The 12,231-nt window shown below is 38.4% G+C and overlaps 1 long non-coding RNA gene across 1 annotated transcript in view; it reads right to left on the reverse strand.

Annotated features, from left to right (window-relative positions):
• LOC309628600 overlaps window positions 1-7,944 on the reverse strand; it is a 152,791-nt gene extending 144,847 nt beyond the window's left edge. Inside the window, exon 1 of the long non-coding RNA XR_014244573.1 lies at window positions 7,193-7,944. This is a non-coding gene — a long non-coding RNA (uncharacterized lncRNA). The remainder of the gene's footprint in view (window positions 1-7,192) is intronic.
• Window positions 7,945-12,231: the final 4,287 nt, after the last annotated feature.

Below are 12,231 nucleotides of genomic sequence, written 5' to 3' on the forward strand. Positions count from 1 at the left end.
TGGGGGGAGAGGGATAAATTAGAAGTTTGGGATTAACATACACACACTACAATGTATAAAACAGATAATCAACAAGGACCTACTGTATAGCACAGGGAACTCTACTCAGTACTCTGTAATAACCTATATGGGAAAAGAATCTGAAAAAGAATATATATATTTATATGCATAACTGAATCACTTTGCCAGACACCTGAAACTAACACAACATTGTAAATCAACTATACTCCAATATAAAATAAAAATTTTAAAAATTAAAAACATAGTTTCTTCCTAAAGAAGAAACTACCTGAGTTTCTAAATAATGCTTAGTAAGAGCAGTTTAGCCACCTCTTTTAATCAAATGAAGAGAGCGTTTTACTTATAATATATTAAAATGCCTTGTTAAATAAAATTATAAAAAGAGGCATTGTACAATACAGATTTTACACATAGTTTGATTATTATATTGATCATTTAGAAATGGTTGCAGTCCTTTTCCATCGAATCAGCATACATCTTGATTAATCTGTGCCTTACTGAAAACATAATTATAATTATGGAAACTTAAAATGTCATTAACTTCATCCTCTATAGATTTAGAAGTCTAATATGACTCATCTAAATTTTGGAACTTCCTGTTAAAATCAGCCAACACATAAAAGAAAATAAAACTTGTATACACAATCAGGACGTTTGTTCTTTTCTTAAAATTATTTTCCCAAAAGTATCTTGTTTATTAATTTGTCACTTTCTCATCTTTCTCTAACCTCCAGTGTCCTTTTAAAATTTATCAGGGTTCCATTAAATATCTGACCTGAATTTTTCTCTTTACATTTATGTATGTTTGCTATGTATAGGTATTTGTCACTATATTCTTATCATTTGCTGTGGAATTACTGTACTGAAGGGAATATAATATGCTTGTGATCACTGACAGGAAAATTAAATCACTGATATAAAAACTTACAGAATATGCTTATTCCTCATAGATAATACTATTTGATTTCAAGTTTGGGGCTCTCTTGCTTTTTCCTCTGAATTTTTAAAAATTTATTTATCATCTATAGAAAGGAAAGAGAATCCTGAATGAAATCCTGAATGATGGGTATTCCAGGCATTTTACTTTGATTCTATTCTCCAAAAATCACAAAAACTAGCCAAAAAATGAAAAAGAGAAGAAAAAAGAAAAGCTATCTTTGTTGAAACAGATAAGTGATCATAACACCAAATAAGAATCTCTGATATTACCTGCCAAATCATTTAAATATGGTCAAAAGGAAGGGACCTACTGAGAAAACTCAAATTCTTCTTATGCAATGGTAGCAGATGGATGCTTTTTTCACAAAGGCAAAATCTTCTTATGCAATTGTAGCAAATGGATGCTTTTTTTCCCACAAGTGTTGTAATTTTAAAAAGCTTAAAGTGACAAGATCAAATCTGGTAACATACTAGGTGCTTACAAACACATACCACACAAACAAAACATACCCGACAATATTTATGCATAGTATGTGTATGTTTGTGGCAAATTTTACAGGGGTATGGAAAAATAGAGAAGATTTACTTTTCAAAATACAAACATCTTTATATTATTTTTTATATATTCCTGGATGAAACAGCCTTTATTTACCTTTACAGCTTCATGCTGCCTCTCTGCTTTTCCCCAATCTCATTAATTGTTTCCTTAGGTAAATTTAGTACTATTCTTTGCTCCAGATTCGCCTGCTAATATGCAAATAATGTCCTTCAAACATGAACTATTTACTTCAGATCTCTTTCTATTCAGCCTCTCTTGATCGTCTCTGCAGTAACTGCAATAACTTGTAAAGAAATCAATTGTATATCATGTCATGGTAAAATGATTACCAACATTTTGAATGCCTACTGTATAAACTACAAATATCTTAATATTTTAATCCTCACAATAACCTTACAAGGTATATAATTTTTTCTCCAACTATAGAAATAAGTGAGATGTCAGAGAACAACTTATCCAAGGTCACAAAGTCAGTAACTGGAGGAGGCTGTTAAATCTATCTAAACATCAGCTCTGTATTTTTTCCATTGCATTTATCTGCCATCATTAATCCAGGGCATCGAAGAATAGTTAGATTATACTCAGTACCTCTTGTTTAATAAGGCATGGAAATATGTAATTCATTTAAGAATGATATCCATCAAAAATAGTTAAAACAGAAAATAACTGGAGCACTTAATGGGGTAAATGTCAATCATCTGAATATTTCCTTTAGGTGGAAGTACTCTTCCTCTGACAATATCAGATAAATTAGGTGTCTCTACATTTTAATTATTGTCTGTTTTGCTTCTGCTTCTTTGCACATTTTTCATTTCCAACTAGCATTCCATTGTTTGATTCATTTTCAGTTACCAGTGAAGATTTTTGTCTATTTTCTAACTTCAAGCATTTAAAAATTTATGGTAATTTGATTCACACCAACGTATCCCCAGGTTTTCATTTTAAGATGGCATCATTAAAATTGCTAAGCATAGTATGTACTTGCAGTGGCATTAACTTTGGCACAGGCTTAGAAACAGTTTCACTTCTGCTTCATCTTGGAAGGTACTTTTGTCCCTGCTTCATGAAGCCCCTCCTGGTGTACCTTTTGTGTCCCTGCTTCATGAAGCCCCTCCTGGTGTACCTTTCGTCTCCTTAATAACACGCATCTCAGCCAGGCTTTCAGTATACTTAAACCATTCTCTGGGCAGTTTTTGTTTCAACTAACCCTCATTTCACCATTTAAAACTAAGATTTGAGATGCTTTGCAATATTACATAAAAGATATTTTTTCTCATAAACTTCCTTTGTCAATATTTGAAACAGTTAATTTTTATCACAGGAGTTAAACACTGTATAATGACTTTGCTTTGCAATTCTAATATTTTCTTTCTCTTCGTTTCCCATTCTCCTTCTTTATACTTCAGCTTCAGAACTGAGGTATACTGATTTAATCCACCAATACCAGAGATGATGATTATTGAATAAACAACTCCTGAAGGTAAAGAAAAGACTGTAAAGTGCTAGATATTTTGAAAACAGGCTTTCAAGCTAAATAAATAGCTATGTAGTTTTATTTCTATCCATTTTCTTCAACATTTTTCTGGACACATTTCATTACGACTTGACATTAGCCCCTAAAAATATTTTCAGTAAAAACAATGATGACAATTCTGTGGCAGACATTTTCAGCAAATTTTATCCACTAAGGACACAAAATTCTAATTGGCGACGTCTGAGGGATATACTGATGTGCTGCTTTATATGCAGATGTTATTAATTTTCTGGAGGTTTGCCATATTTCTAGTTATAGCTAAATCTAAATAATAAACACCTGTCTATAATTTGGACCGTGTAAGGCATCAGAAAATAGTAAAACGTTCATGATCTTTTTTCTTTTTTTAAACATCTTTGTTGGAGTGTAATTGCTTTACAATGGTGCGTCAGTTTCTGCTTTATAACAAAGTGAATCAGCTATATATATATATATATATATATATATATATATATATATATATATATATATATATATATATATCTCCCCATAGCTCCTCCCTCTTGCGTGTCCCTCCCTCCCTCCCTATCCCACCCCTCTAGGTGGTCACAAAGCACCGAGCTGATCTCCCTGAGCTATGCGGCTGCTTCCTACTAGCTATCTATTTTACATTTGGTAGTGTATATATGTCCATGCCACTCTCTCACTTTGTCCCAGCTTACCCTTCCCCCTCCCCGTGTCCTCAAGTCCATTCTCTACATCTGCGTCTTTATTCCTGTCCCGCCCCTAGGTTCTTCACAGCCTTTTCTTTTTTTTTTTTAGATTCCATATATATGTGTTAGCATACGGTATTTGTTTTCCTCTTTCTGACTTACTTCACTCTGTATGACGGACTCTAGGTCCATCCACCTCTCTACAAATACCTCCATTTCATTTCTTTTTATGGCTGAGTAATTGTTCATGATCTTTGAAGTCATAGTGCATGAGGTACCCCTGCTCCTTCCCAGTCATTAAGCAGGAGCACGTTGTATCACACAGAATAAAGTAGAATACATCTGCTTCAACAAGTCAAAGTCCTAAAATGACATCAAGCCAGTGCCAAAGAAATTTCTCACATGTTAACATCATTGCTCAAAGAATATATAAAAGTACATGGTCAAGGCAACACAGTGTTGAGAATGACCTGCTAAATCATCAGTAACTGTGAATAGATATTGCTATAGAATGTGGTAGTGATTGATGTGTGATTTAATACTGATTTGAGGGTTTTGAATTTTTAATCCAAAAATGTATTTTTATATTTAAAACTATAACACATAAACTTTCCAACTCCATACTTAAAGTTAAGAACTTTCACAAATATGAACAGTGTTCCAGAGCAAGACCCTTTGCCACTTTCCAACAGGGGGCAGAAGTCCTACAGAACAATTTAGCCATGTCCATTGTTCTGATTTTGTTTGTTCTTTTTTGTAATTAGTGCTAATCTATTAATAGTAAACATCACACTTATGTTGAGTGCAAAATAATGAAAACATTGAAAGTGTCTAGTAACATGATTTCTAGATTATGATGGTAAGTAGAGATTAATATAAAAGCACGATGTTTATCATTGAGTTCCTGAGAAACTTGCAACTGGTTCTGTCTAGTCCAACTTCAATCTAGGGGCAAATCATTCCCTTTATGCCACCAATGCCCAAGATGCTCAAGTTTCCTGTTTTCTGTTAAATGGTTTATGCATGTCTAATTACTGTTATATGGTAGGTTATCTACAGGTGATGGGCTTTGAAGGGAAGCATTTGACCAAGATAGTCTTAACATTCCCCATTCCCATGATGGCCTAAACTTTATATTTTTTCTTCCTAAACATAAACTTCTAACCTTCCTTTTCTTAGGAAACCTGCAATTGTAAATTTTTTCTCTGCTCCTTTGAGACATAAATCTTCTCCCAGCCACTTGCCAATTTTACAACCCAGGAATGTCTTTCCAGGACCTAGAAGCCATCCCTTTGAAATATAATTGTCAAGAAAGATAATGCCCCTATCTCCTAGTCTCCGTGCCAGCTAGGAGTCAACTTCAATAAGTGCCAGTTAACAGTCTAATCACATTTACCGACCTCCCACCAATGTCCTCCAGTACTTTTCCACCAGCTCACTTCCGTGCCTAAAACTCTCCTCCCTTTCATTTCAGCAGAGTTGAGTTCAATATCTCTCCCCTACTGCAACAGCCTTGATCTCTATTCCAACAGTTTTTAATAAAACCTCCCTTACCTGTGTGTCTGGTGCAATTTTTCTTAGACAAGTTACCCAGTGTCTAACACACTTTAAATTCCGTGTTTTGTAAGTGTAATAGTTGGTAGTTGATGGTCTTTTCTGAACTGTTACCAGAGGCAGAGCCCAAAGCTGAGACGTTCTCCACACTGTCGCCTATTATTTTTAACTAAAGGTCCTTCTTTCAAATCTGCTGCATTCTGAGTTGGTTACTCAGCCTCTTCTTCTTTCACGCCCAACCAAAACCTGGCCCACATTCAGGAAACTGACCATAATCTTTTCAGATATGCATCCCAATCTTCTCTCTGGTCCTTGGTAAGTAGCTTTTTCTTTTTTTGCTACTGCTTTCCAAGAAATTGAATTATCCCTACTGGAGTCAAATTGGAGATACGATACTCCTTTGGAGATGTTGAGAGATGTAAACAGGATAATACTTTCACAGTACTTTAACAGGGCTTTGAACAAGCCTCTAGTCCTCATTTCCTATGTTACTCAACCTTAAATCTCTGATCATCATAATCATCACTCCCTTGAAATTACCATAAGCCCTCTTACTTATTTATCACTGTCTTCTCCTGATAAAATCAACTTCAATTGAAGCAACTCTCTGCTACTCTTTTACCTGCACCACATAGGTGAACTGTTTGAATAAAATCTCATAACCACGCTAATTGGTCTCATCTTAAACTCATGATCATTATCTTCAAGTAGGCCTTCCTGTTTGCAAGCTATCCTACCATATTTCCCTAATTCTTTAACTCTCTCACTCATTTTTCTGGATCAGTACCTCTCAAACTTGAATCTGCATATAAATTACCTGAGGATCTTGATAAACATAGATTCTGATTCAGTAGATCTAGAATGGGACCCAAAATTCTGCATTTCAGATGATGAATGGCTGCTGATTTGGGGTTCCTACCTTGAGAAGTTTTGCAGGACAATTTTTCTCTTTCAGGCCATTAACACTCTTCCTTCTTATCGTTTTAACTTGATGACCTCTTTCATATTTTAATGAGAATCAGATAGAACTTCCACAAGCTTTTTTCTGTAAAACTACCTATCTACTTGCATCTGTACCCACATAGCTTATCTTCCCTTCTTTTGGAATTGAATCATATGCTACTATTTCTGAGGCCAAACCCGTAATTTATTCACTGGATTCAACTCCTTTTCATGTACTCTGGGCCACTGTTTCACTAACTCACCTCTTTCATCACTGTATCATAAATTTTTTTCACTATATATATATATATATATATATATATATATATATATATATATACACACACACATATATATACACACACACATATACATACACACACACACACACAGAATCTTTCTCAACTATATATAAACATGAGGTACTTTATCCCATTTGAAAATTCCCTTTCTTAATTCCACAGCCTAACCAGCGACTACACGTTCCTCTGCTCCCTCCTTTAGAGAAAAACTCCTTGAAAGTGTTGTCTATATAATTTTTTTCTAATTCTCCCACCTTCATTTTCTCTTGAACCCACAGAACCATCTTTTATAAATTTACACAGGATGGCCACACTGCTGTAGCCAATGGCCAAGTATTCGTACTTCTTTTACTTAGCCTATCCGTAGACATGACGTAATTGATAACAGCCTCCCCCTTCAATTTCTTCACCTGGTTTCGAGAACCACACTTCTCTCCTCCTCCCTCTCCCTCTCTCAAAATTAATTAACGGAAACCTTAGTCCAACAGAGTTGGGAGACCAGAAAACTCTCGCACCTGTGACAACAGCAGAGCCCAACAGGGAGAAGAAGGACACCTCTTCTTTCCTGGCAAGGACTCAGTCAATGAAAAGCCACGGACTCTTCGTTTACTATAGCCCTCCCAACTTCCTTCTCCTCTATAAAAGTGTTCTCCCTCCCTTGCCACATGGGAACTTGCACATGACTCACCATGGTTGCAGACCCAGAATTTCAATTCTCTGCTGGTCCCGAATAAATTCATCTTTGCAGGTGAAATATCTGGCAGTCTATTTGTTTGAGGTAAGCATTTGGTGGCCCATACTGGGACCAGAGAAGACTCCCGAAGGCTCTGAGGCTGGTGAGAAAACAGGTGCAGTATTCACAATCAAGCCCATTGTTGTTCACGGCTTTCTCCCTACCCCGGAGTTTGATGGTACTTCTTTCTCCTGAATCTGAGCTTTTGCCCTCCTTGCACTTGAGGCTCTCCAGGCTTTATTTGGGATCTATTTTAAGGTTTCCTCTTTCTCCTCAAGGCCTTGTTCTGTTTACAAGTACTCATTTGGCACTTTGGTCTGATCTTGAGATCAGACTGTCTCAACTGAAGCTGGCTGAAAATGCCTTCGGCCCAATTCCTTTAGAAGGGGTTGCTTCAAATGAAACTGCGCTGTGTGTTCAGGCTTCAGCCTATTCCTTTGGAAGGGCTATTCTCTAGAAATGGGCTGAAAAAGCCTTTGGCTTGGCTCCTCTGGGACCAAGCAGTTTCCTTTGAGTTGGCTGGGGCTGGCTTGCCAGCTGTTTGAATTGAGCGGTTTGTGCTGTAAGTCGTTTGAGCTGTTTGAAAATTGTTCTTTACTCTAGAGGAAAAACCTCTAGGAAATTTGATCCCATTTATCTAAGTATTTTGAGGACACCTCCCCCTCCCCCTCTCCAGGGTTCCGGCCAATTCTATATTTAAAAACCATAGTCCTTCCTCTTGCAAATTTCTAACTAAATGGACTCACCTGACCAAAGGCAATTTAGAATATCAATGACCATCATGGGGAATTTTTGAAATCCACAAACCTAATTTCCTTAAAACCGAATTGGACTACGATAACTAAACTTTCCAGAACTGAATGGAATGCTTATTTCATTTGGTATTTTGAGGCTTCCCAACTTTATCAAGAGCCTAAAATTGCCTCTTCGAAAACTATAATTTTAAGATTAACTGAGGCAAACAAACAATTAAAATAAGATAAAATGGCCCCCCAAACCCCAGGCTCTTCTTTCTTGGCTCCTCTGTCTCAGGCTTCACCTTTGGCGTGGTCATGTCTCTCTCCCTCTGCTCATCACGGCCAGACTTCACCTCCTGCACCGTCTTCTGCCTTTCCTTCTACACTGACTGTGCCTCTACTATACCCTCAATTATCTCATACTAATTCTCCCACCAAACTTCCCCTTTTCTCTGAAACTCTCCTTACTCCCTTTTCCTCTGAACTTGTCAGAACCTGCCCCTTTAAAATTAAGAATCCAGAGGCTAACCCCTTAATTTCTTATACTCCCTGGACTAAAAATGAACTGTGAACCATAGTCAAAGATTTTTTCCAAAGTAACTGAAGATCCTCACAAATTTGCTAAAGAATTTAATACTGTCATTCAAACTTATCAACCTGGTTTCTGACTTATATCGCCTGGTTCATGTTTGTCAGTGAAAGCCAGGCTCAGCATTGGATGAAAACTGCTAAATGAGAATATCCTGAAAGGCCTCTAGAATTACAACTGGGCAACCAGCCCACTAACTTATTACAGCTGATTCTTGAACAACACTGGTTTGAACTGCTCAGGTCCACTTACATGCAGATTTTTTTCAACAGTGAACATTACAGTACTACACAATCCTTGGTTGTTGAAACTGAGGATGTAAAACTGCAGATGTAAGCAGATAGGGTAGGGAGTCTCCAGAGAAAGACAATCAGGTATGGTTTTCTTGACATAAGAGAAGCCATTTTGGGCGTAAGCTATTTTATGAGCTAAGCCTGGCCACAATGCTTGTCCTTAGACAGGTGTTAGTAATTAGTGTTCTCAAGGGAACAAAAGAATGCAGAAACATTGCCTATTATCAGGAAAGAGAAGTAATAAGAGCAAAGATAATATGTCATTTGGAAAGACTCCCAGTTCTGTTTCAATGGTAAAGATTAGCCTCAAGCACTCAAACACCAAGTCAACTGGAACCTAAGGGATGATGATATTGACCTTTTCTATACCTCAATCACCTAAAGCTTGGACTCTGTGGGCTGCCCAAGCCCCTTCACAAATATGCATGTACGTTTAGCTTAAAACTTCCCCAATTTTGCTGTTCTGGGAGACTGTGCTTTGGGAAATATCCCCAGTGTTCTCCTTACTTGCTGCAAGTAATAAATCTTTCCTTCTCCCAATCTTTGGCTTGGTTGTGTCTGTTGGCTTGATACCCACCAAGAAACAAACCCAGTTTTGGGGTAACACAGATACAGAGGGAATACAACCACATATACAAAGGGCCGACTATGAATTTTACATGGATATTCAGAGGGTTGTACCCCTAACCCTCTCATTGTTAAAGGGTCAACTATATATGATCAGGCTCAGGCCGGATCACTAGGTAACTTTATCCAACAATTTTTAGGGCTTTTCCAATGCCTGTTGACTGGAACAAAATTCAGGCTTGCCCACAAAAATCTGAGGAAACTGTTCGTAAATATTACAATCAACTTCACATTGTTTTTAAAGAAAATTCTGGTCTTCCTTCAGATGTTGATTCTTCCCAAGTAGTTTTTATCTGGCAAACCAGCTCTCTTGTACTCTAGATGAGTCACCTCCAAGGAAGACCACCAAAATTCTTATTCTAACTCAGGCAAACGAAGGCTCCTAAATGAAACCAAAGCCTCCTAGTCTCCGCTATTATTGCAAAAAGTCAGGACGCTGGAAAAGAGATTGTTACAAATGTAAGCACCTGAGCCTCCTTCAGCCCTCTAACCGGGCTTTCCAAAGTCCTTCCAGTTCTCAATGCTGGAGCTCCAAAGAACTACAAAGCCCTTCCCAATTCTCCCTCTTAGTTGGCTTGGAAAAACATTTCTCCAGATTGGAGATGAATCTCTTCCAATCCTAAATGACATTGGAGCCACACTCTTGGTTCACAGCCCCACTACAATATAACAGCCCCTGCCTTGGAGTACTAAAACAGCTCCAATAATGGGGATCTCTAATGAATCTCAAGAGGTTCCTGTCTCTGAACTCTTGGGCTGCACCTCGCAGGCCTGCAAGGCCTGTGCTTGCCCAGCTTCAAGACTGAAGAAGGAGCCCAGAGTCAGCAACAGAGACATTAATGGTTTAATGGGTTAGGGAGCTTACACGTCTGAAGCAAGGTCCTGGAGCAACACCCCACCGTGTGCAGAGCGCAGCGAGCAGGACACGGCGGCAATCTTCGCTCCCGGTTTTGCGGAGACCGAGGTGGGGAGGGAAGATTACCACTTATAGGGGAATTGACATCAGGTGGACTCATTAGTTACCAGAGAAACCAGTGGAGGGGCACACCCCTCACTGCCCCTATGATAAGAACAATCACTAGCTGGGGTCTGGAGCAAGTACACGGGAAAGTCAGTCAAGTGAGTAGGGTGTAGGTGAAGCAGGCACTGGTCAGCAGGGGATGCAGAGAGAGCAAGAGAGCAACCATCTTGAGTGGCCTGACCATACAGAACCCATTCCCTCTTGTTTAGGCCGTTTGAGAGATACACACCTTTTTTTCCCTTTGTTTCTCCACCCTTATCCATTTACTAGGCTGAGACTTCTTAGAGAAGTATCATGCCAGAATTTCTTTCTCCCAAAAGGGGGAAATAATTCTAGAAATTGACAGTAGTCATCAAAGTAACCCACCAGGTGAATTAAATGACCCTTTGACATCTTTTATTTGTTCCATCTCTGACAGTACTATAGCTGATTCTGGAAACATTGAAAATTTGTCCCTATTGTATCAGCTACAACTTTCCTTTGGACAGAATCTCCAACTGATGGTAAAATTTACAGCACACCTCCCAAGAAAATTCAAATAGACACCTCAAAACCTCTTCCCAGAATTAATATTCTGTAAGTAAAGAAGCCCTTCAATGCATGAAGACCATAACAGAAGATTACAAGGCTCAAGGCCTCTTTATCCCTTGTACTAGCACATGTAACTCTTCCATTCTACCAGTGAGAAAACCTAAGGGCCAAGGGTGGAGGTTTGTCCAGGATCTACAAGCAATAAACAACACTGTTATCTCTAACCCTCATACATTACTAACATCCATTCTACCAGAAGTAAATTCTTCACCGTAATTGATTTATGCAGTGCATTATTTAGTTGATGAAACTGTTCAATACCTTTTTGCCTTCACTTGGGAAGAAAAACAATTTACTGGGACAGTAGCACCTCAGGGTTATACTGAGATTCCTTATTTCTTGCAAATCCTGAAGGCTGATCTGGAGGACATGAAGTTCCCTAGAAGTTCTACTTTGTTGCAACATGTGGATGATTTGCTTCTTTGTTCTCCTTTTCAAGCCTCCTCACAGGAAGACAGCATCCCCTTACTAAAGCGTTTAGCCTTAAAGGGACATAAATTTGCCAAATAAAAATTGCAGCTTGCCCAAACATAGGTTCAATATTTAGGGTATCTGATATTAGAACAAGGCCTACACCTACATCCAGATAGACTTCATGGAGTCCTAAGTTTCCCCAAACCCCAAACTAAGCACCAGTGAGGTTTTCCCAGGCTAGTTGGTTATTGCTGAAATTAAACTCCAAATTTCTCTCTACGGCCAAACTGTATATGTTTTACTCAACGGTAACAACCCCAACACAACTTTATGGGTGGGACCGGACAACATAGCCTTCTAGGGCTTAAAGAGCATTTGATAAACCTACCTGCCTTTGGGCATCCCCATTATCAGATTTCCCTTTTCCTTTCTGTATATGAAAAGGAAGGAAATACCCTGGGGGTTCTCGCCCGAAAACACAGATTGCCATTGACCCATGGGGTCTTACAGCCAGCAACTGAACCCTGTGGCATGGCGATACCCTCTTTGCCTTAGAGCCATTATGGCCACACCCCTTTTGGTTAAGGCCACCAAAAAAATCATTGTGGGATCCCGTTTGACCATTTTTGTACCTCATGCTCTAGAGGCTTTCCCGAATTTCCATTAAACTCAGCACTTCTCAGGCAGCCGCCTCACCTCCTATGAGGTCTTTTTGTTAACTG

This window comes from Balaenoptera borealis (assembly GCF_965194805.1).
Source record: "Balaenoptera borealis genome assembly, chromosome: 4".
NCBI classification, from domain to species: Eukaryota; Metazoa; Chordata; class Mammalia; order Artiodactyla; family Balaenopteridae; genus Balaenoptera; species Balaenoptera borealis.